The sequence below is a fragment of the Trichomycterus rosablanca genome, chromosome 22 (genome assembly GCF_030014385.1).
Source record: "Trichomycterus rosablanca isolate fTriRos1 chromosome 22, fTriRos1.hap1, whole genome shotgun sequence".
NCBI lineage: Eukaryota > Metazoa > Chordata > Actinopteri > Siluriformes > Trichomycteridae > Trichomycterus > Trichomycterus rosablanca.
This window is the reverse complement of record NC_086009.1, coordinates 20,047,450-20,070,000: the sequence shown is the minus strand read 5'-3', so window position 1 is coordinate 20,070,000 and position 22,551 is coordinate 20,047,450.

Genomic DNA, 22,551 nt, shown 5'->3' with positions numbered 1-22,551 from the left:
GCAGGGATCCAGGGTTTGAATCCTCTACGTACAGACAGGATTGGCTATGTCTGAGGGGAAGGAGGGTGGACGGGGCTCGGCGATGCATTGCGCCCTGTGATTCCCGGGAAACTGGACACATCGTGATCCTGACCAGGGCCAAAAGTACAGATACATCAGTCGCACCTCTAAGCAAAGCTGTTCAAAAGACTTGTGATGGTAAAATGAATGTGTTCATCTGTTTAAAATAAATAAAGGTTCCGGACGTCAGGGTGTGGTTAGTGCGGGTGCTCCAGCGCCCCTTTTTTTCGGCTCCGTGTCACTGTGCTCGTTTTTATCGGGGTTTATTTCGGATTTGCTGTGATCCGGTGGATGAGTTGAACTGAAGCGAGACGTCTTCACAAGTCTCAGCGCTGGTGTAATCCGGCTCACTCAAACTTCTGCTCTGTGTGTGTGTGTGTGTGTGTGTGTGTGTTCTCATACAGCTCACATTGTCATAACGGAACAACTGTGTGATGTCTGGGAAACCGGACACATCGTGACCCTGACCAGGGCCCTGCTTTCTTGAGGCTTTCTTGAGTAACATCAGTGCCCATCTTTTGACTGAATGGGCACAAATTCCCACAGACATATTCAAGTTGTATGAGATGCCGTTTCAGAAGAGCGCCTGTCATTATAGCTTGAAATGGGACGTCGAACAAGCTCATGATCGGGTGTCTAAATACTTTTTACCTTATAGTGTTTACGTGGAAGATTGCCGTCATGTCTAGGTGTTTTTGATAGTCCACAAATACACTTAACCCAGATCCGATTCAATTATACTATAAATAATTATATAACTATAAATAAATAAATACATTTATTATTCTGTTCCAAATCATTTCCATATTCGCACCTCACGAACATGCTAACGTCTGGATCTCCGTTACACCTTCCTACGTTCTCATTCCAAGCGCATTCGCATTCATCCGCCGCCGTGCCGCGCGCTCTCACTTCTCCGTCTGTGGGTAATTCTGACTTTGAAGTGTGGCGTGCCGGCATCGAGGGTGTTTTTTGGACGGAGGAGACGAGGACGGACGCGGGCGGGAGTGGGGGGGGGGGGGGGGGGGAGGGTGTTTGTAACCAGACTGCTCCATTTCTGTCAGTCGTGGACGCGCTGCGGTTGTGCCGGCCTCGGGGACGATGAATACATGGGGATTAGAACAGATTCACGTCGGCGCTCGGCCTCTGATCACTGCTGACGTGTGTGTGTGTGTGTGTGTGTGTGTGCGTGTGAGTGTGTGTGTGAGTGTGTTCACGGGCCCGATGCGAACGCGGTCGTGACTGTACGTCTTTGTACTGTGAAAGGAAACACGGACCTGAGGAGAACATGCAAATTGCTCCACCTGGGAATCGAACCCAGGACCTTCTTGCTGTGAGGTGCTACCCACCGAGCCACCGAGCCACACAGGAGCAAGACACTGCTTCTATTTTCTGGATTTATTGTAATTAATGTATCATTAGGAACGTTTATACATGCACTGTATGTCCAAAAGTATGTGGACACGTGGGGGCGCAGCAGTGCCGACATCTCAAGCTCTCAAGTTTAAATCTCAGCTCTGCTAACAGCCGGTCGGGCGCCTTTACAGGCGATGATCGGCATGTCCGAGTAAGGGAGGGAAGGAGGGCTGAAGGGATTCTTCATAACTGCTGCAGTTACAACTTTAGAATGAACTGGAACGTCAACTGAGGCTTTCTTGACCAACATCAGTGCCCAGCCATACGAACACTGTTGTGACTAAATTAGCACAAATCCCCATACTTCTCAGAAATGTGGCTGTTAAGATGTCAAGCTGAAGAGATCACTCGGAGGTTGCTTTCTTTTAATATTGTTTGTTTTTGAGATGGGACGTCCAGCAAGCCGCTGGTCAGTGTCCAGGTGAAACTGGCGCTCTTTATGTGTGATGTTGATGAATCAGGCTCTCGATATGGAGGCTCCATCGGGACCAATAAGACGTCTTCTTCACAGAAGCACGGCTAATGATTCTCCCGCTACGATTAGCGAAACCAAGTGGAAGTGTGGACCGCGCCCGCATCGGAGGGGGCATGGGGCAGGTGAATCCCCAGCAGCTGAAGAAAAACTGGCTGAGCTAAACTGGGAGAAAAAGGGAGCAAATGCATTCAAAAATAAATAAAAAACACTTGAATAGCTTTATATAGGTGACAATAAGTATATGGACGTCCCTTAACATTATAACTTTAATAAGTTACAGGTGTATAAATATATTTCAGTAATATAAAATAAACAACGTGCTTCTAGCTTTGCGGTAAATGTGACCCTGGGCACAAACCGAAGCCATAAAGACGTGATCTGCTGCGTCGGCAGTTCAGTGACCCGCTCAGATCCCTGACCACAACCTCACCGAGCACCTTGGAAATGAATCAAAATCTTAATTGCTCAGTCAGACCATCTGCTCAACCGTAAGAGCCGCGCCTTACCAATCCTGAACGGTTACAATTCCCAGAAGAGCAAATTAACACTCGTGGTTTTGGAATGAGATGTCAGACGGGCTCATAGTCGGGCGTCCACATTCTTTTGGCGGTGTAGTGTATTTATTTACAGTAGGTGTAATGTGCAGTGCGGTGCAGTGCGGTGCAGTGCGGTGCGGTACGGTAATCCCCCAGGCTTCACGTTTCACCCCTCTGCAGACGTGTAGGTGGATGCTCGGTTATAAAAATCTCTTGGCTGGACTCGGTGTGAAGTTTGAAGTCGGTGGTGAATCGATACTCCACGAAGGTTCAGAAGAAACGCTAACCTGAGTGTATCCCTCTTGAGGGGGTGGAGGGGGTGAAGTGGAAGGTATTTTACAGCTCCCTGTGCCCCAAGGCGCATGTCAAAATTGAAGATGTAGCCTTTATTTGTCAGACATCCGCCCACCACTTTATTTTAGAGAAGAACGAGGATAAAAATTCACTGCCGGCTGGTGTAAAGAAGGAACCGGCGCATTCACACTTGTCCGAAGGGGCGGGGAGCCAGTCTCATTCAACACTTTCCCTGCCAACACGCTCAATTTGTTAATTAGGAGTCAATACCCACGTAAGAAGTATGTGGTCATGCTTCAATCGCTCACAAAAATAAAGTGGCCATTTCTTTGTGAAGTCTATCAGTATAGTGGAGATTTTCCTTAGTTTAAATTAGAATAAATGCATCAAATACATTAAAAACAAGCATTAGGGATTTTAAAGTTTAAGAATGAATATCTAGTGAAGGAAGGAAGACCACCTCAGTGCCCGTCCACCTTAAAGAGGTTGCAGATCAATTACAGCCACGCTGCCTAGGTCAGGTCATTCCTTTTAAGTAAATTAGGACAGTCGTCAGAACCTGCCAGAGCTGCTTCATTATGTTCTGCAAATGTAATTACACGTAAACACAGTCATATAGATCTCTGGCTAAAATATCTGACCGGCGTGTTTTAATCCGGTACTAAACAAAATTATTATTAATATTATATTATATTATATAATATTATATAAAGGTATTATTATTCTTACTAATGATTAATATCATATTATTATCAGTTGTACTACGGTATTATTAGATTTTTTTATTACTATTACTGATATTATTACTATATTTTTAGATTCTTCTTCTTATTATTATTATTATATTTTATAATTGTATTATTATTATTACTGATATTATTAGAATTTTTATATCATCAATTAAATTATTATAATATAATATTATTGGTAGTATATCTTTGTATTAATAATAATAATTAATAATATTAATAATTATTGTAATAATTATTATTATAATTATTATGTTTTTATAATTTCATTATTATTATTATTATTATCATAATTTTTTATTAGTATAATTATTATATTTTTATAATTGTATTATTATTACTGATGTTATTAGTAGTATTATGTTGTCATAATTTTATTATTGTTATTATTATTTTATCTTTTCAATTTTCTTCTTATAATAAATTAATATTTATTATTATTATCATTTTTGTTATTATTATTATTGATACTATCAATATTATCACTATTTATATAGTCATTGTATTATAATATGTATTACTATTTTTTACTAGTATTTATTTTAGCATTATTATTATTATTATTATTATTATTATTATTAGTAGTAGTAGTAGTAGTAGTATTACTGTTATTATTTTCTTCTTCTTCTTCTTCTTCTTCTTATTTATTATTGTTTTATAATTATTATTATTATATTAATAATTTTGTCTGTACTGAGAAACGAGCGTCTCATTGAGCGGTTGAATTGACACACTGATCTAAACTCCAGGTTTTCGGTCCCTGACGTGATGATGGTTCGGATGATAAAGACTGAGGGGGTAGAAACACTTGAGGCGAGAGTTTGAGGGGAGTGAGGTGGTGAGGTGGTGCTTGTGTGGGTGTTTGGTTGGTATTCCGCTGGGTCACTTCTGGATCCTGTTCAAGACTCGATTCACCCACCTTGAGAATGTGGTGCTTTCACTATAACGTTCATTCTCTCTCTCTCTCTCTCTCTCTCTCTCTCTCTCTCTCTCTCATCCGTTCCCCCTCTCTCTCTGTCACGTCCATGACTGAGAGATGATCAATGGTCGGCCCGGTGCGGCGGCATGAATCGGTTCTGTTGTCATGCAGCAAGAGCCGAAACCTGGACGCGAGGCTCAGTTTTCAGTTAGCCTTCTGCACCAGCGGAGCGGCTCACATCATTAGCATTTCCTAATGAAATATTCAGTCTGCGTGTGTGTTATGTAAGAGTCCTACATAAACGTTTCAAGATTAAGATCCTTCAAACGCAGATGATTCCCTGACCTGCATCTCGACTCGTACTCATAGCTCCGGGCCCCGGGTTCAGTTCTTTCGGCTCTGGGTCCAGCACTGAAGAGATTGAGCCAGATTACTGTACGAGAGGGATTTCCTGTTAATCTGCTGGTCACAGTTAATAGTGTTCCTGAGGAACTCTCTAGATTACTGGCCTCCACACTGATTGAGCTGGAGAGGGATTAGGAGATTAGGAGGGAATCAGGGGCCGCTGGATGGACGGGAAGGGACGGGTAAAGCCGGTTAAGGTGAGGCGGCTCGGAGCAGCTGATAAGTGATTTAAAGCGAGATGGTGGGAGGACAGACACGGATCTGTTTCCTGGTAATACCACGATCGATACACTGTGTTTTTATTTACCAGGAATTCCATCGATCAGGACACTGTGAGGGGGGTCGTTTATCTAGTAAATGCGAAGTTTTAATCCCTCTCTGGAACGCTGGGTACAAGGTGTAAAAAAACTAGATTTATATATCTATTTATTTATTTATATATAGATAAATAAATAGATAGATAGACAGACAGACAGGTAGATAGATAGATAGATAGATAGATAGATAGATAGATAGATAGATAGATAGATAGATAGATAGATAGATAGATAGACAGACAGACAGACAGATTATTAAAATCCAACGATGCAGTAAAATGTCACAAATTCAATAAATCACAAAACATTCACCAACACGTAAACATGAAACCATGCTGGAACAGGAATGGACCTTCCCTAAACTGTTGCTGCTCTGTTGAAAGCATATTGTGTCCGTAATATCATTAATTTTATACGTCGTTCAGCAGTGAGGGTGAAACTGGTATGTATTTACTGATTGTCACGTCATTTGTGTTGGAACTTGATCAGACAGGAGATCTGATCCCTCCGGGTGTACATTACTGGTCTGACGGGTGAAAATAAGCGGCGCTATCAGTCAGTCGAGCAGCTTAATACGGTGTGAAACGACGAACTGCAGGAATTTCAGCCGGTCGTGTTTACGTGTCGGTGCTAATTCTGTGATCTATGGGAATTTGTGACACTTTATTGCACTGAGATTTTACTAGATTTTACTGTACAGGGAAACTGAAGATGGATACGTCGCCTGTGGTGAGAGTTTCTCTGTCTCAGTAACAGAAAAAAAACGTTCTGTACCACTCACACACACACACACACACACACACACACACACACTCATCACGTCCTCCCATGAGGCATCGGGTGGGGGATAGATTCTCATCTAATCATTTTATGTATGGCACTGCAGTTACTACAGAAGAGCAGAAACGAGAACGCACGCCGCCGTTAACCAGCCGGCTGAGGAATGAAGTGCCGTCTACATCCATGTGATCGTGTAATAATAACATTACAAATCACATTACATAGCAGAACTCATATCAGTGTGAGAGAAATATTAGCTTCCATCGTACCGCCGCGTGTGTACGTCTGTCAGGACAAATAATGATAGAACTTAAAAAATAACACGATTTTTATCGGGAGAGTCAATTACTGTGTATTATTATATCAAACTATATCAAGGGTGGCACGGTGCCTCGGGCAGTAATCTAGTGTTTAAAGTACTGGACTAGCAATCGAAAGGTCACTGGTTCAAGCCCCACCTCTGCCAGGTTGCCACTTTTGGGCCCTTAAGCAAGGCCCTTAACTGCTTAGACTATACAGTATACTGTCACAGTACTGGATAAAAGCGTCTGCTAGATGCCGTAAATGTGATCGTAAATGACTCGGTGGGTAGCACATTCTAAGCTCATTCTGAGCTCTGGATTTGAACTGACAATCTTCCGATTGACAGCGCAATGCTCTACCCGCTAGGCTACCACTGTCCCGGGGGTGGCACCTTTGTTCGGTGGGTAGCACTGTTGCCTCACAGCAAGAAGGTCCAGAGTTTGATTTGAACTATCTGTCTGTTTGTCTGTCTGTCTATCTGTCTATCATCTATCTATAATATCTATCTATCTATAATATCTGTCTATCTATCTATCTATCTATCTATCTATCTATCTATCTATCTATCTATCTATCTATCTATCTATCCGTCCATCAGCAATTGTTGTGGCTGAAACAGGTGAACTTAATAATTAAAAGGCAGTGTCCCAATACTTTTGTTCGTATATTCAGGACGTACAGAATGACCTTGTCGTATGATCCTCTGTCATATACGATATCGGACTACTAACATAAAAGCGCTGACCTGGGGTTAAGTGCTGGACCGAGGACACGTGGCTGATGTCCATTATCTGTAATGAAGATCATGATTTGTAGCTTCACGTTCGTTTCCTTGCGTTGTTTTAATGGTTCTTACCTACGAGAGGATTCGGATCGACCATTACGAGATGGATTTAGCACCAGCGGTACTGGAATAGTGACCGAAGCCCAGAGGAGCGTCGTTTAACCCTCAGGATACGGCGGGATCGGCGTCCATCCATCCATCCTGACCTATCTGACCTCTGAGACCTTTCTGAGGTACGACTTGCAAAAAGAAAACGAATTCGATCTACATTTGAGCCACAGGCTTTGCAAAATAAACGTTCTGATGGTGAGGAAACACAGGAAGGACCTTTGAAAGAAAGAAAATTACATGCTTCCAACTTTTCAGCAACGGTTTAGGGAAGGCCCTTTCCTGTTCCAGCACAAAGCAAGCTCAGTTTTAATTAAAGGAACTCCAGTGTCCTGCACAAGCCCTGACCGCTGAGGTCACTTAACAGCTCTAAAATAAACTTGTCATCTTTTGACCAAACGGGCACAAATTCCCACAGACATCACAAAAGATCACAAAGACGTCACTCTGTTTTAATACAGTTTGTTGTTGAATTGGCAGCACAGTGGCTCGCCTCACAGCAAGAAGGTCCTGGGTTTGATTCCCAGGTGGAGCGATCCAGGTCATTTTTTTATGTGGAGTTGGCATGTTCTCCCCGTGTCTGTGTGGGTTACCTCCAACAGTACAGGTCAGGTTAACTAGAGATACTAAAGTTCCCCTAGGTGTGTGTGTGTGTGTGTATGTGTGTGTGTGTGTGTGTGTGTGTTCTGTGATGGACTGGTGACCTGTCCAGGGTGTTTCCTGCCTTTCACCCAGTGAATCGGACCCACCGTGACCCTGAATAGGATAAACTGACAGTGAATTAATGAATGAATGTTTTTTAAAATGGGACATCCAAAAACCTCATGGTCAGGTGTCCTAATACTTTTGGCCATATAGTGTCAAAACTGTCAAACACAAAAACTCATCGTAATGTAACCAAGACTTTACAGAAAGTAAATCATGAACTAATCCCCCCCCCAGCAGTCGGGAAATACCCTGATTTACAGTCACCGGGGGCAGAGTGGCATTAAGACTCTCAGATAATACGCTGGCTAATGTCCTGTGTTCATTCTCATGCTGCAGGAGGAACATCTCCTCACTTCTTTATCTCGACACCGGCGCAAACGCGAGCGCACAGAGCTCCTTCATCTTCACTCAGACACTCCGGAGGAATTAAGGAGCTAATCGGGAGCTTATTAGCGAGCGCTCGGACCTGTTGAAAGCAGATTGGTAGGAGATTCGTGTCCAGCGCCGAGAGACTGAGTGGTTACAGGAGAGGTTACAACTCTTCACAGATTTTAACGTCATGTTTTACACTTTGGTTACGTTCTTAACAGGACAAGGAGTTACTCGTTACACAAGATTCATCAGTTCACAGATTTAATGTCAAACAAAGTCATGGACAATTTTGTATCTCCAGTTACCTCACTTGCATGTATTTGTACTGTTGGAGGAAACCGGAGCACCCGGAGGAAACCCACACATACACGGTACATGAGAACATGCAAACTGCACACAGAAAGGACCAGAACTGCTCCAACTGGGAATGGAACCCAGGACCTTCTTGCCGTGAGGCGACAGTGCTACCCACCAAGCCACCGTGCCGCCCATTTAATTATATCAAGGAACTTTCCTAAACTTTGCAGCAACGGTTTAGGGAAGGCTCTTTCCCGTTCCAGCATCCAGTAGGAATGAAAGTCTAATAAATATTTTCTAAACACGCCGGTTTTATTACGCATCTCATTTCTGTTTCTCTCTCTCTGGTTTAACCCCACGGGGCCTGAACGTCTCCATAACTCAGAGAGAGAAGGTTTTACTCCACCTGTCGCTCTCACCGCTCCATCCATTAAGCTCTTCACTGATCTGATTGGTAATTGAATAACTGATCGATGATCTTCGCTCCGGTGACTCACGTGTATTGGCTTATTGATTCTTCTGGTCATTTATTTCACCCTCTTATTTACTCTCATTGTTTCACAGAGACTCGCTCACTGTTAGAAGCTCCTACAGTGGACGAGCGTCAGAACCGGACATTCGAGTGATTGAAGACGTTCCATTGGTCAGACAGACAGACATACAAAGAGACAGACAAATAGACAGACAGACAGACACAGATAGTTATAGGTAGGTAGGTAGATAGATAGACATACATACATACATACATACATACATACAGATAGATAGATGTAGGTAGGTAGACAGACAGACAGATACAGACAGAAAGATAGATATAGGTAGGTAGGTAGGTAGGTAGACAGAGAGATACAGACAGACAGAAAGATAAACAGATAGACAGACAGATAGTTATAGGTAGGTAGGAAGGTAAGTAGGTAGACAGACAGACAGACAGATAGATAAATATAGGTAGGTAGGTAGACAGGCAGAGAAATAGATAGACACAGACAGACAGACTAATAGATATAGAGTACACAGAGAATGCCTAACAGACAGATACGTAGATAGACAGACAGACAGCAGATGGACAGACAGACAGATACAGGTAGGTAGGTAGGCAGACAGACAGACAGACAGACAGGCAGACAGACAGACAGACAGACAGATAGACAGACCAAAAGACAGACAGACAAATAGACTGACCAATATACAGACAGACAGATAGACAGACAGATATAGGTAGGTAGGTAGGCAGGCAGGCAGACAGACAGACAGGCAGGCAGATAGATAGATATACAGGTAAACAGAGAGACAGACAAACAGATACTTTATTAAACCCAAACAAAATGAGAGAGATGCTACCTGGATGCCCTGTCGGATCACCCACTTACCAGCGGGTACCAGATACCACAGGGTTCCCTCAGATGTCTTTTAGATCCCACATTATTTGGCTCATCGCTCTATACAAACATGAAACCCCAGCAGATGTTAAAATTCAGCTCCCGCCCCTAAACCTCTGGATCTAATTTGCCAGACAGCATTTCACAGCGCATCAGTCGTCTCGGGCACCGAAGCGCTGAGATAACTGGAGCTGTAAATCACGCTGGTGTGGGAACACTGGGATTACAGGTCCGTGTTTACCCTGATATAGACATGAAAGGTCACACGCTCATATGAAAACTGGTAGACATGTGGGCTGTTGGGCACAACGACTCGCCGTGCCACCTGCGCACCCGTTTAAAGTGGAGATAATCTCCCATGAATATTCCATCTCACCAGCAGCATGGCATTTTAATTAGCCATTTGCCAGCCCCCCCCCCCCCTCCCCCCTCCCCCCCCCCCCCCCCCCCCTCCCCAAACCCCCATTTGCTTTATGACTGGGGTAATTAAAGGTCCTCTCCGGCTAAAGTCAGATGGACCGGCAGGGTGTGTGTGTGTGTGTGTGTGTGTGTGTGTGAGATTAAGGCTCAGAAATGATGCCCACCTGCTAGTGCCGCACACTGAGTCAGATTTTAATTGGCATCATGATTTTTTGGCTTAATCAGTCAATATGTCACATTTACAGATCTATAAATTTCACTAGATCCAGATTTTGTTTCACATCTGTGCAGCATCACGTGAAGCTTCTCCAGAACTTCCAGCCTGCCAGGCTCCATTTATGTGATGTTTAGGGTCGACAGGTCTGGCGGCGATCATAACCGGGCGACTAGTCAGATTCAACCCAACCATCAACCATGACTTTAGATAGATAGACATACAGACAGATAGATAGACAGACATACAGACAGATAGACAGACAGACAAACAGATAAATAGCTAGACAAACAGACAGACAGACTGACAGACAGACAGACAAATAGATAGGATAGACAGACAGATAGATATTCTGATAGATGGACAGACAGACAGACAGACAGACAGACAGACAGACAGACAGAGGGCAGTTGTAGCCTAGTGGTTAAGGTACTGGTCCAGTAATCAGAAGGTTGCCGGTTCAAGCCTCACCACTGCCAGGTTGCCACTGTTGGGCCCTTGAGCAAGGCCCTTAACCCTCAATTGCTTAGATTATACAGTCTCAACTGTAAGTCGCTTTAGATAAATGAGCCCGCTAAATGCCGAAAATGTAAATGTAGACAGAAAGACAGACAGATAGCTAGACAGACAGATAGCTAGACAGACAGACAGACAGATAGATAGATAGACAGACGGATAGATAGACAGATGGACAAACAGACAGACAGATAGATTAGATAGACAGATAGACAGATGGACAAACAGACAGACAGACAGATAGATTAGATAGACAGACAGATAGATAGATGGACAGACAGACAGACAGACAGATAGATGGACAGACAGACAGAGATAGATGGACAGACAGATAGATACCGGGTCAATATAGAAAATCATCATTAAAGAATCATTGTTACTTGGGTCTTTGTATCAGATTAAAAGTATTTTGGTTATTTGAATACGTTATGTGGTGGGGTCAGGGCTCCTCTGAACCGCCGGTCCAGCTGGTTCTGAACGTTTCCTGTCTTTCCTTTTATACCGATAGGTGGCTTGTCACAGCCCGTCGGGGCGGTTCTCAGTCCTGCACTATCCCTGTTCTGTCCACTTTCTCCGTTGAGGGCTGAGTGTGTGCGTTTTTGTGTGTTTTCTGTGTTTTTTGTGAGTTTTTTGTGTGTTTTTTAGCCACAGTATTATTCTACATCGATTGGTGCGATACTTAAATGTAAAAAGGTGAAGAGAAATTGTAGAATTGAAGTCCAGCTGCTAACGAAAATGTGGTTTTATTATTTAAACACAGTAAAATAACACAGATAAACACTAATCACATAATTCACTCGCTAAAGAGACCAAAGAGGATTAGCGGACGCGTAAAGACGCGGATAAATATGTGAATAGTGTAAGTGTGAAGCAGGGGATTAATATTTCATAAATAAATGATCTCTGTAAAGCTGCTTAGTGTCACAAGCAATATGGACACGCACAGATACACGTGTGCACGTAATATTAAGGGAATGTAAGCTTTCCTTTCAGCCGCTGCTATTTAGCAGTTTTTACACCAACCCTCCTGTGTCTCCGGCTGATATTTGCGCAGGTCCGTGTACCTTTTATATTTGTGTCCCAGCCTGGGATTCGAACCCCCATAATACAAATAGATCTCATCTATAGCGCCGTCTTTATTAAGCTAATAAATATAACACAAATGAAAATGCAACAAACCCGCCCTGTTATCATCGCTAACCAATATCTCATGAACCGACTCCCTTCCAGCACGACGCTAAACACGATTACAGCTAAATACCACCAGACAACCAACAGCGATTACAGCCGCGCCGTATCAAAGAGACGAATTACCAGAATGAGCGCAAGGCATGCTGGGAGCACCTTGGCAATAACAGCCCTCCGTTCACCTCAGTATAAAATAATCAAACCTCAGAGCTCTGATTAGCTCCTGATTATCTTTATTAATTAGGATCAGGCGGCGTTTTTCACACCGAACCTCTTAAGAGTGAGAAGATAAATTTCACTCGGAGCTCAGCAGCCGTGCGAGAGTGTCGAACTCAGAGTTCAGTTCTACAGGGGTGGCAGAATTAACATCGAATTTAAATACAGTTAAATACAGTAATTACAGGTAATATTCTAGTGTTTATCTGTTTATATTTATATCTTTCAATTTAGTCATATCCAGTTACCATGGTAACTGGCTTACCAGTTCTTTTTTCTAGCTTCTTTTTGGGGCCTGATGTTCTCCTTTTGGGGTTTAATGTTCTCCTTTTTGGGGTCTGATGTTCCTCCTTTTTGGGGTCTGATGTTCTCCTTTTTGGGGTCTGATGTTCTCCTTTTGGGGTTTAATGTTCTCCTTTTTGGGGTCTGATGTTCTCCTTTTGGGGTCTGATGTTCTCCTTTTAGGGGTCTGATGTTCTCCTTTTTGGGGTCTGATGTTCTCCTTTTTGGGGTCTGATGTTCTCCTTTTGGGGTTTAATGTTCTCCTTTTAGGGGTCTGATGTTCTCCTTTTTGGGGTCTGATGTTCTCCTTTTAGGGGTCTGATGTCCTCCTTTTTGGGATCTGATGTCCTCCTTTTTGGGATCTGATGTCCTCCTTTTTGGGATCTGATGTTCTCCTTTTAGGGGTCTGATGTCCTCCTTTTTGGGATCTGATGTCCTCCTTTTTGGGATCTGATGTTCTCCTTTTGGGGTCTGATGTTCTCCTTTTAGGGGTCTGATGTTCTCCTTTTTGGGGTCTGATGTTCTCCTTTTTGGGGTCTGATGTTCTCCTTTTAGGGGTCTGATGTTCTCCTTTTTGGGGTCTGATGTTCTCCTTCTAGGGGTCTGATGTCCTCCTTTTTGGGATCTGATGTCCTCCTTTTTGGGGTCTGATGTCCTCCTTTTTGGGGTCTGATGTTCTTCTTTTTGGGGTCTGATGTTCTCCTTTTTGGGGTCTGATGTTCTCCTTTTTGGGGTCTGATGTTCTCCTTTTGGGGTTTAATGTTCTCCTTTTTGGGGTCTGATGTTCTCCTTTTTGGGATCTGATGTTCCTCCTTTTTGGGGTCTGATGTTCTCCTTTTTGGGGTCTGATGTTCTCCTTTTGGGGTTTAATGTTCTCCTTTTTGGGGTCTGATGTTCTCCTTTTGGGGTCTGATGTTCTCCTTTTAGGGGTCTGATGTTCTCCTTTTTGGGGTCTGATGTTCTCCTTTTAGGGGTCTGATGTCCTCCTTTTTGGGATCTGATGTCCTCCTTTTTGGGATCTGATGTTCTCCTTTTAGGGGTCTGATGTCCTCCTTTTTGGGATCTGATGTCCTCCTTTTTGGGATCTGATGTTCTCCTTTTGGGGTCTGATGTTCTCCTTTTAGGGGTCTGATGTTCTCCTTTTTGGGGTCTGATGTTCTCCTTTTAGGGGTCTGATGTTCTCCTTTTTGGGGTCTGATGTTCTCCTTTTAGGGGTCTGATGTCCTCCTTTTTGGGGTCTGCTGTTCTTCCTTTTTGGGGTCTGATGTTCTCCTTTTTGGGGTCTGATGTTCTCCTTTTGGGGTTTAATGTTCTCCTTTTTGGGGTCTGATGTTCTCCTTTTGGGGTCTGATGTTCTCCTTTTAGGGGTCTGATGTTCTCCTTTTTGGGGTCTGATGTTCTCCTTTTTGGGGTCTGCTGTTCTTCCTTTTTGGGGTCTGATGTTCTCCTTTTTGGGGTCTGATGTTCTCCTTTTTGGGGTCTGATGTTCTCCTTTTTGGGGTCTGCTGTTCTTCCTTTTTGGGGTCTGATGTTCTCCTTTTTGGGGTCTGATGTTCTCCTTTTTGGGGTCTGATGTTCTCCTTTTGGGGTTTAATGTTCTCCTTTTTGGGGTCTGATGTTCTCCTTTTGGGGTCTGATGTTCTCCTTTTAGGGGTCTGATGTTCTCCTTTTTGGGGTCTGATGTTCTCCTTTTAGGGGTCTGATGTCCTCCTTTTTGGGATCTGATGTCCTCCTTTTTGGGATCTGATGTTCTCCTTTTAGGGGTCTGATGTCCTCCTTTTTGGGATCTGATGTCCTCCTTTTTGGGATCTGATGTTCTCCTTTTGGGGTCTGATGTTCTCCTTTTAGGGGTCTGATGTTCTCCTTTTTGGGGTCTGATGTTCTCCTTTTTGGGGTCTGATGTTCTCCTTTTAGGGGTCTGATGTTCTCCTTTTTGGGGTCTGATGTTCTCCTTCTAGGGGTCTGATGTCCTCCTTTTTGGGATCTGATGTCCTCCTTTTTGGGGTCTGATGTCCTCCTTTTTGGGGTCTGATGTTCTTCTTTTTGGGGTCTGATGTCCTCCTTTTTGGGGTCTGATGTCCTCCTTTTTGGGGTCTGATGTTCTCCTTTTTGGGGTCTGATGTTCTCCTTTTTGGGGTCTGATGTTCTCCTTTTGGGGTTTAATGTTCTCCTTTTTGGGGTCTGATGTTCTCCTTTTTGGGATCTGATGTTCCTCCTTTTTGGGGTCTGATGTTCTCCTTTTTGGGGTCTGATGTTCTCCTTTTGGGGTTTAATGTTCTCCTTTTTGGGGTCTGATGTTCTCCTTTTGGGGTCTGATGTTCTCCTTTTAGGGGTCTGATGTTCTCCTTTTAGGGGTCTGATGTCCTCCTTTTTGGGATCTGATGTCCTCCTTTTTGGGATCTGATGTTCTCCTTTTAGGGGTCTGATGTCCTCCTTTTTGGGATCTGATGTCCTCCTTTTTGGGATCTGATGTTCTCCTTTTGGGGTCTGATGTTCTCCTTTTAGGGGTCTGATGTTCTCCTTTTTGGGGTCTGATGTTCTCCTTTTTGGGGTCTGATGTTCTCCTTTTAGGGGTCTGATGTTCTCCTTTTTGGGGTCTGATGTTCTCCTTTTAGGGGTCTGATGTCCTCCTTTTTGGGATCTGATGTCCTCCTTTTTGGGGTCTGATGTCCTCCTTTTTGGGGTCTGATGTTCTCCTTTTTGGGGTCTGATGTTCTCCTTTTTGGGGTCTGATGTTCTCCTTTTGGGGTTTAATGTTCTCCTTTTTGGGGTCTGATGTTCTCCTTTTTGGGATCTGATGTCCTCCTTTTTGGGATCTGATGTCCTCCTTTTTGGGGTCTGATGTCCTCCTTTTTGGGGTCTGATGTTCTCCTTTTTGGGGTCTGATGTTCTCCTTTTAGGGGTCTGATGTTCTCCTTTTTGGGGTCTGATGTTCTCCTTTTAGGGGTCTGATGTCCTCCTTTTTGGGATCTGATGTCCTCCTTTTTGGGATCTGATGTCCTCCTTTTTGGGGTCTGATGTCCTCCTTTTTGGGGTCTGATGTTCTTCTTTTTTGGGTCTGATGTTCTCCTTTTTTGGGGTCTGATGTCCTCCTTTTTGGGGTCTGATGTTCTCCTTTTTGGGGTCTGATGTCCTCCTTTTTGGGGTCTGATGTCCTCCTTTTTGGGGTCTGATCTTCTCCTTTTTGGGGTCTGCTGTTCTTCTTTTTTGGGTCTGATGTTCTCCTTTTTGGGGTCTGATGTTCTCCTTTTTGGGGTCTGATGTTCTCCTTTTTTGGGTGTGATGCTCTCCTTTTAGGGGTCTGATGTTCTCCTTTTTGGGGTCTGATGTTCTCCTTTTAGGGGTCTGATGTCCTCCTTTTTGGGATCTGATGTCCTCCTTTTTGGGGTCTGATGTCCTCCTTTTTTGGGTCTGATGTTCTTCTTTTTTGGGTCTGATGTCCTCCTTTTTGGGGTCTGATGTCCTCCTTTTTGGGGTCTGATGTTCTCCTTTTTGGGGTCTGATGTTCTTCTTTTTTGGGTCTGATGTTCTCCTTTTTGGGGTCTGATGTTCTTCTTTTTTGGGTCTGATGTTCTCCTTTTTGGGGTCTGATGTCCTCCTTTTTGGGGTCTGATGTCCTCCTTTTTGGGGTCTGATCTTCTCCTTTTTGGGGTCTGCTGTTCTTCTTTTTTGGGTCTGATGTTCTCCTTTTTGGGGTCTGATGTTCTCCTTTTTGGGGTCTGATGTTCTCCTTTTGGGGTTTAATGTTCTCCTTTTTGGGGTCTGATGTTCTCCTTTTTGGGATCTGATGTCCTCCTTTTTGGGATCTGATGTCCTCCTTTTTGGGGTCTGATGTTCTCCTTTTAGGGGTCTGATGTTCTCCTTTTTGGGGTCTGATGTTCTCCTTTTAGGGGTCTGATGTCCTCCTTTTTGGGATCTGATGTCCTCCTTTTTGGGGTCTGATGTTCTTCTTTTTTGGGTCTGATGTTCTCCTTTTTTGGGGTCTGATGTCCTCCTTTTTGGGGTCTGATGTTCTCCTTTTTGGGGTCTGATGTCCTCCTTTTTGGGGTCTGATGTCCTCCTTTTTGGGGTCTGATCTTCTCCTTTTTGGGGTCTGCTGTTCTTCTTTTTGGGGTCTGATGTTCTCCTTTTTGGGGTCTGATGTTCTCCTTTTTGGGGTCTGATGTTCTCCTTTTTTGGGTGTGATGCTCTCCTTTTAGGGGTCTGATGTTCTCCTTTTTGGGGTCTGATGTTCTCCTTTTAGGGGTCTGATGTCCTCCTTTTTGGGATCTGATGTCCTCCTTTTTGGGGTCTGATGTCCTCCTTTTTGGGGTCTGATGTTCTTCTTTTTTGGGTCTGATGTCCTCCTTTTTGGGGTCTGATGTTCTCCTTTTTGGGGTCTGATGTCCTCCTTTTTGGGGTCTGATGTTCTCCTTTTTGGGGTCTGATGTCCTCCTTTTTGGGGTCTGATGTCCTCCTTTTTGGGGTCTGATCTTCTCCTTTTTGGGGTCTGCTGTTCTTCTTTTTTGGGTCTGATGTTCTCCTTTTTGGGGTCTGATGTTCTCCTTTTTGGGGTCTGATGTTCTCCTTTTTTGGGTGTGATGCTCTCTTTTTTGGGGTCTGATGTTCTCTTTTTTTTGGGGCCTGATGTTCTCTTTTTTGGGGTCTGATGTTTTTTTTTGGGGTCTGATGTTCTCTTTTTTTGGGGCCTGATGTTCTCCTTTTTGGGGTCTGATGTTCTTTTTTGGGGTCTGATGTTCTCTTTTTTGGGGTCTGATATCCTCTGTTTTAGGGTTCTGGAAGTGACCACCCCACCTGTGGAGAACCTGTACAGCACTTGATGCTCTGATGCTCTGTAACTTCCTCTGAAGCTCTTATGAAAGCGTTTGACTCGATCAGACGAACTCTCTGGGACTCGCAGGCGCTCCCGGAATAAAATCTGACCCCCGACCGCCTCCTGCCTGCGTGTTATTAAGCCCATTTAGCTTAAAAGGAATTACTGTTATTACAGGCGCTGCTGAAACGCTGGCCGAATGGGATTTGCCACTTCTCTGCCCTCGGGGTGTCCATCCGTCTCCGCTGTGCCCGACGACAGCTAGCACGGTGGGCAGACGGACTGAGGGAGGCAGGGAGAGCGGGATTCGTCCCGGCGGCTCGGGGGGTCCGAGATGAGGCGAGGCGAGGCGCTATCGGTGATGTTCCTACAAGATAAAGGTGCTAACACGCTCATCCATCCTGTTAGTGCAGGAGCTGAGGACTGGCTGGGACGTAATGCTAGACTAGCTGGAACAAGTGGGCGTCTGCCTTGGTACGATGGGCAGGAGCAATGTGGGCACAGTTGTGTTTGGAGGATAGAATCACCAGGGGGGCTAAGCTGCTTACTTTCCGCATGTTTGTAGGATCGTTTTGCATCATCCAGATTTAGATATAACCATTTCCCTCATGCACTCTGGCCATGACTGCACAACAACACCACTACGGCCAAGCAGCAAATTTTAACAGTAAGCTTCAGTTCTTCTTATATTCTTATAGCTGCTGTATTAGACTGCTACACCACTCAAGTGCCCCCAAAACTGCATGAGATCCCTCCTGAGACATACCCTAGGCCCTTCCAAACAATACCCTCGACATGAACACACAATAGTCACACAGGTATTTTAGCAGATGCTTTTACATGAACGTGATTTTTCAGCAATTGAGGGTTAAGAGCCTTGCTCAGGGGCCCAACAGTGGCAACCTGGCGGTGGTGGGGCTTGAACTGGCAACCTTCTGATTGCTACCGCCCCACCAGGCTTCTACACACACACACGATGGTCTATGTCTAAGGGGGGGTGGCTGAAGCCCTTCGATGGATTAGCTACCCACCTCCAAATGCATTGACTTACAGCTGGGGATCAGCTGGCGTCACATGATTGATAGGAGAGAAGGGAATGCTAATGGAATTACACTATATGAACAAAAGTATTGGGACACGCCCTCTAATTATTGAATTCATGCTTTTTAGCCACAACGATTGCTAACAGGTGTAATAAATCAATTATAACTCTGACCTCAGCCCTACTGAACACCAAATCGGCACCCAGCCATACAAATGCTGTCATCTATTGACTGAATGGGCACAAATTCCCACACACAAACATACTTCCAAGTATTACGTAAAGCCTTCTGAGAAGAGCAGCTGTTGTTCTAGCCGAATAGAATAATAACGAATAATAGAGGTCAGTCTATTTTATTAGCATATGTTTTTTAAATGGGACGTCCAGCAAGCTCGTGGTCATGTGTCCAAATACTTTAGGTCCTATAGTGCACAGATACACAACGTCTTTGCAGTGTGGATGGTATCTGACGTCCTTCGTTCCCTCTAGACACGCAGCTTCTTTAAATCAGCCGTGCGCTCGTTATGGAGGATTTGTAAAAGTTTTGCATGCATTTCTTTTTGGTACGAAGATCTGGCAACCGGTAGTAACCGAGACAAAGAGACGGAGATATCGGCGTCTAATGGGGCGTAGAAGGTTCTGGCACCTGTAACGGTGAGTGAACAGATGTCGCCCTGTGCCAGGCTGAAACTGCGAGCTTGGCACTGCAGCCCGAGTGCAACCTGCCTAGCTCATCCTGATCCTATTTACCATGCCAAACACATGGCAGCGCCGCCGAACGAGCCCGCGCGTCCCTCCGTTTACCCTTAACCGCCTGCCAAACGTGCCAGTCTCGCTCGGAACGGGGCGAGGATTTTCACAGGCGTGGCGTAATAATAGAGCCGCGTGAAGATCCACACCAGAACAAAGGAAACAAGATTTACAAGGGTTTACGGAACCAAAACACGACCGGACAGACAGATGAGAGGTGGGGGAGACGCCAGAACCGGACGTCTTGTTAAACGACGGGTCGTTACTCTGGTACATTATGGCTGGTAGAACCCGCTCGGCTAAGTGCACCGGGTCCGTCTGCCAAATAAGCCAGCAATGAAAATCCTGTACAGTAAAACCTGTGGTGGTTTAGATGAGCCGGGCAGAACACAATCATCTGACCCTCAGTGACCTCTTCATTTATACACTTAATATACACTATATGATCAAAAGTATATGGACACCTGACTACGAGCTTGTCGGACATCACGGTTCAAAAAAGTTTATATTTTCATAATTAGTGGACACTTTTATCCAAAGCGACTTACAATTATGACTAAACACAATCTGAGTAGTTGAGGGTTAAGGGCCTTACTCAGGGGCCCAACAGTGGCAACTTGGCGGTGGTGGGGCTTGAACTGGCAACCTTCTGATTGCTAGTCCAGTACTTTAACCGCTGAGCTACCACTGCCCATTATTAAACAGTATTAAAATAGACTGACCTCTAAAAAGTCGCCGTTTGTCAGACGTCAAAATTCTCCCATCAGGCCTTACAGGACCTTATAGAGATCAAAGCAATTATAGACGCTGTTGCTACGCTGTCGCTATGCTGTGAACCAGTAGATCCAGTGATGCACGTCGACTCTAAATGGCCCAGCAAACTGGAAATGGCATCCCAGCCACACTGGGTTCCAGGACAAATCTTTCATCCAAGCCTGATCAAGTTAAAGAAAGTTCAGTCGGAGTTTAGAAACCGCGTTCCTTCTTTTACCTCCAGAAATACCCGGGAAGGAGTACGGGCGCACGGCGGCCATGAATATTCCGCTTTGATTAGCGGCGCATTAGCATCCCTCCTGTCTGCTGGCCTGCTCACCTTTCAGGAAGTATGAATGTTTCATGGCCGGTCCTCCGCGAGTAAACGAAGCCTAATTACTGGCTCTGATCGTTTATGTAAATATCGGCGTCGCCCCCCCTGCGCGTTCAGGTGCCACCGAGGGGACAGAAAGTGTCGAGGCATGAAGAGCTGTCCGTGTTTGTTTGTTTGTCTAATTTCATTTTAATTTTAATAGTTCATTATTATTTGGACGCCAAGGTAAACAGTTCAGCTGGAACTTCTTTAAAGTGGGACAAACTTTTAATGCTGCGTCTTTCATTACAAGTCAAATTTACTTTTCTGTGTTGTCTCAAAGCAACTTTACAGAATCCAGGACTGACAGACTAAAAAAAACCCTGCTGGGTGACCCGAGGGCGACAGTGGCAAAGTAAACTCCCTAAAAATGACAGTAATTAATAGTAATAATACAACTAATAATAATCAAAATATAAAACAACAAAAACAGAATAAATCTGAATCATTACATCAGAGCTTTAACTAACATGGAACACAAAATATCCTGATCTGAACTGTTCCTAATTTTATGGACACTGCAAATAAACAATATTTTATGCTGATATTGTGTATTATATTTAATACACCCCAAATTAATACACTTCTGTTTGGGGTCTGGTGTTCAGAGTACAGCACACACACACACATACATACACACACACACACACACACACAAACACACACACACACACGTACACGAGCCCACACACAGGTGCATGCACAGGCGATGTTTCTCGCTGTCAGCCCCTCCTGTCTCCTCCCACAGACGCACTAACCAGAAACCATCTGTACTGGTTCAGAATGAGTTCCCGTCTATTATCTGAGAGCTGAAAACTTCTGTTCCACCCACACACTCCACGCTAATTACTGTTTCACTAATGCATTTATTATTTACGCAAATAAAGCTCCAATTATTTCCAGCAAATACAGCACAGTCTGACTTTCGCTAAACAGCTCTGCTTATTTCTCACACCAGGCAGTTTATTGTTGGTGTATTTTGTTAAAACATTTAGTTTCTGATGTGTTAACATACTTATAACCACCTGTTTCCTTAAAAAAATGCAACCGACTGTGATTATGCCTAACATTTTTAACTGATGTATACAACCACAGGCTAAAGGCCTGCAATCTTTGATCTGACTCCAGTTGCTTCTGGATTTCTTTGAAAGTGCTGATCAGCGCAGGATCCCTGATGTCCCATTTTCAAACAAATTTTCCCTTGGTGTATTTTCAGACCGTTAAACAATGCACTTTTTCTCCAGTTACATGGGCGTTTATTAAGATATACACTGATTCTGCCATCTTTATACACTATACGACCAAAAGTATTCAGACACCTGACCATGAGCTTGCTGGACATCCCATTTCAAAAAACCAAATGGGTGTGACCTTTTCAGCTACAACAGCAGCCGCTTCTCACAAGAGTTTGAAGTATGTCTGTGGAAATTTGTGCCCATTTGTTGGCATGGCTGGGCACTGATGTTGGTCAAGAAAGCGTAAGTTGATGTTCCGGTTCATTCCAAAGCTGTTCAGTGCAGAACACTGGAGATTCTTTAAACCAAGATTTTCTCCATGTCTTATATATAGACATATATAGTGCTTTGTGCACAGGGGAACAGTAATGCTGAAACAGGAAAGGGCCTTCCCTAAACTGTTGCTGCAAATATGGAAGCATATAATTTCCTTTATATAAATGATTATTACCTGTGTCCCAATGCTGTCATACATGTAGTGTACACCAATCAGCTATAACATTAAAACCACCTCCTTGTTTCTACACTCACTGTCTATTTTATCAGCTCCACTTATCATACAGAAGCACTTTGTAGTTCTACAATTACTGACTGTAGTCCATCTGTTTCTTTACATGCTTTGTTAGCACCTTTTCCTGCTGTTCTTCAATGGTCAGGACCCCCACAGGACCACTACAGATCAGGTATTATTTGGGTGGTGGATCATTCTCAGCACTGCCGTGACACTGACATGGTGGTGGTGTGTTAGTGCGTGTTGTGCTGGTATGAGTGGATCAGACACAGCAGCGCTGCTGGAGTTTTTAAACACCTCACTGTCACTGCTGGACTGAGAATAGTCCACCAACCA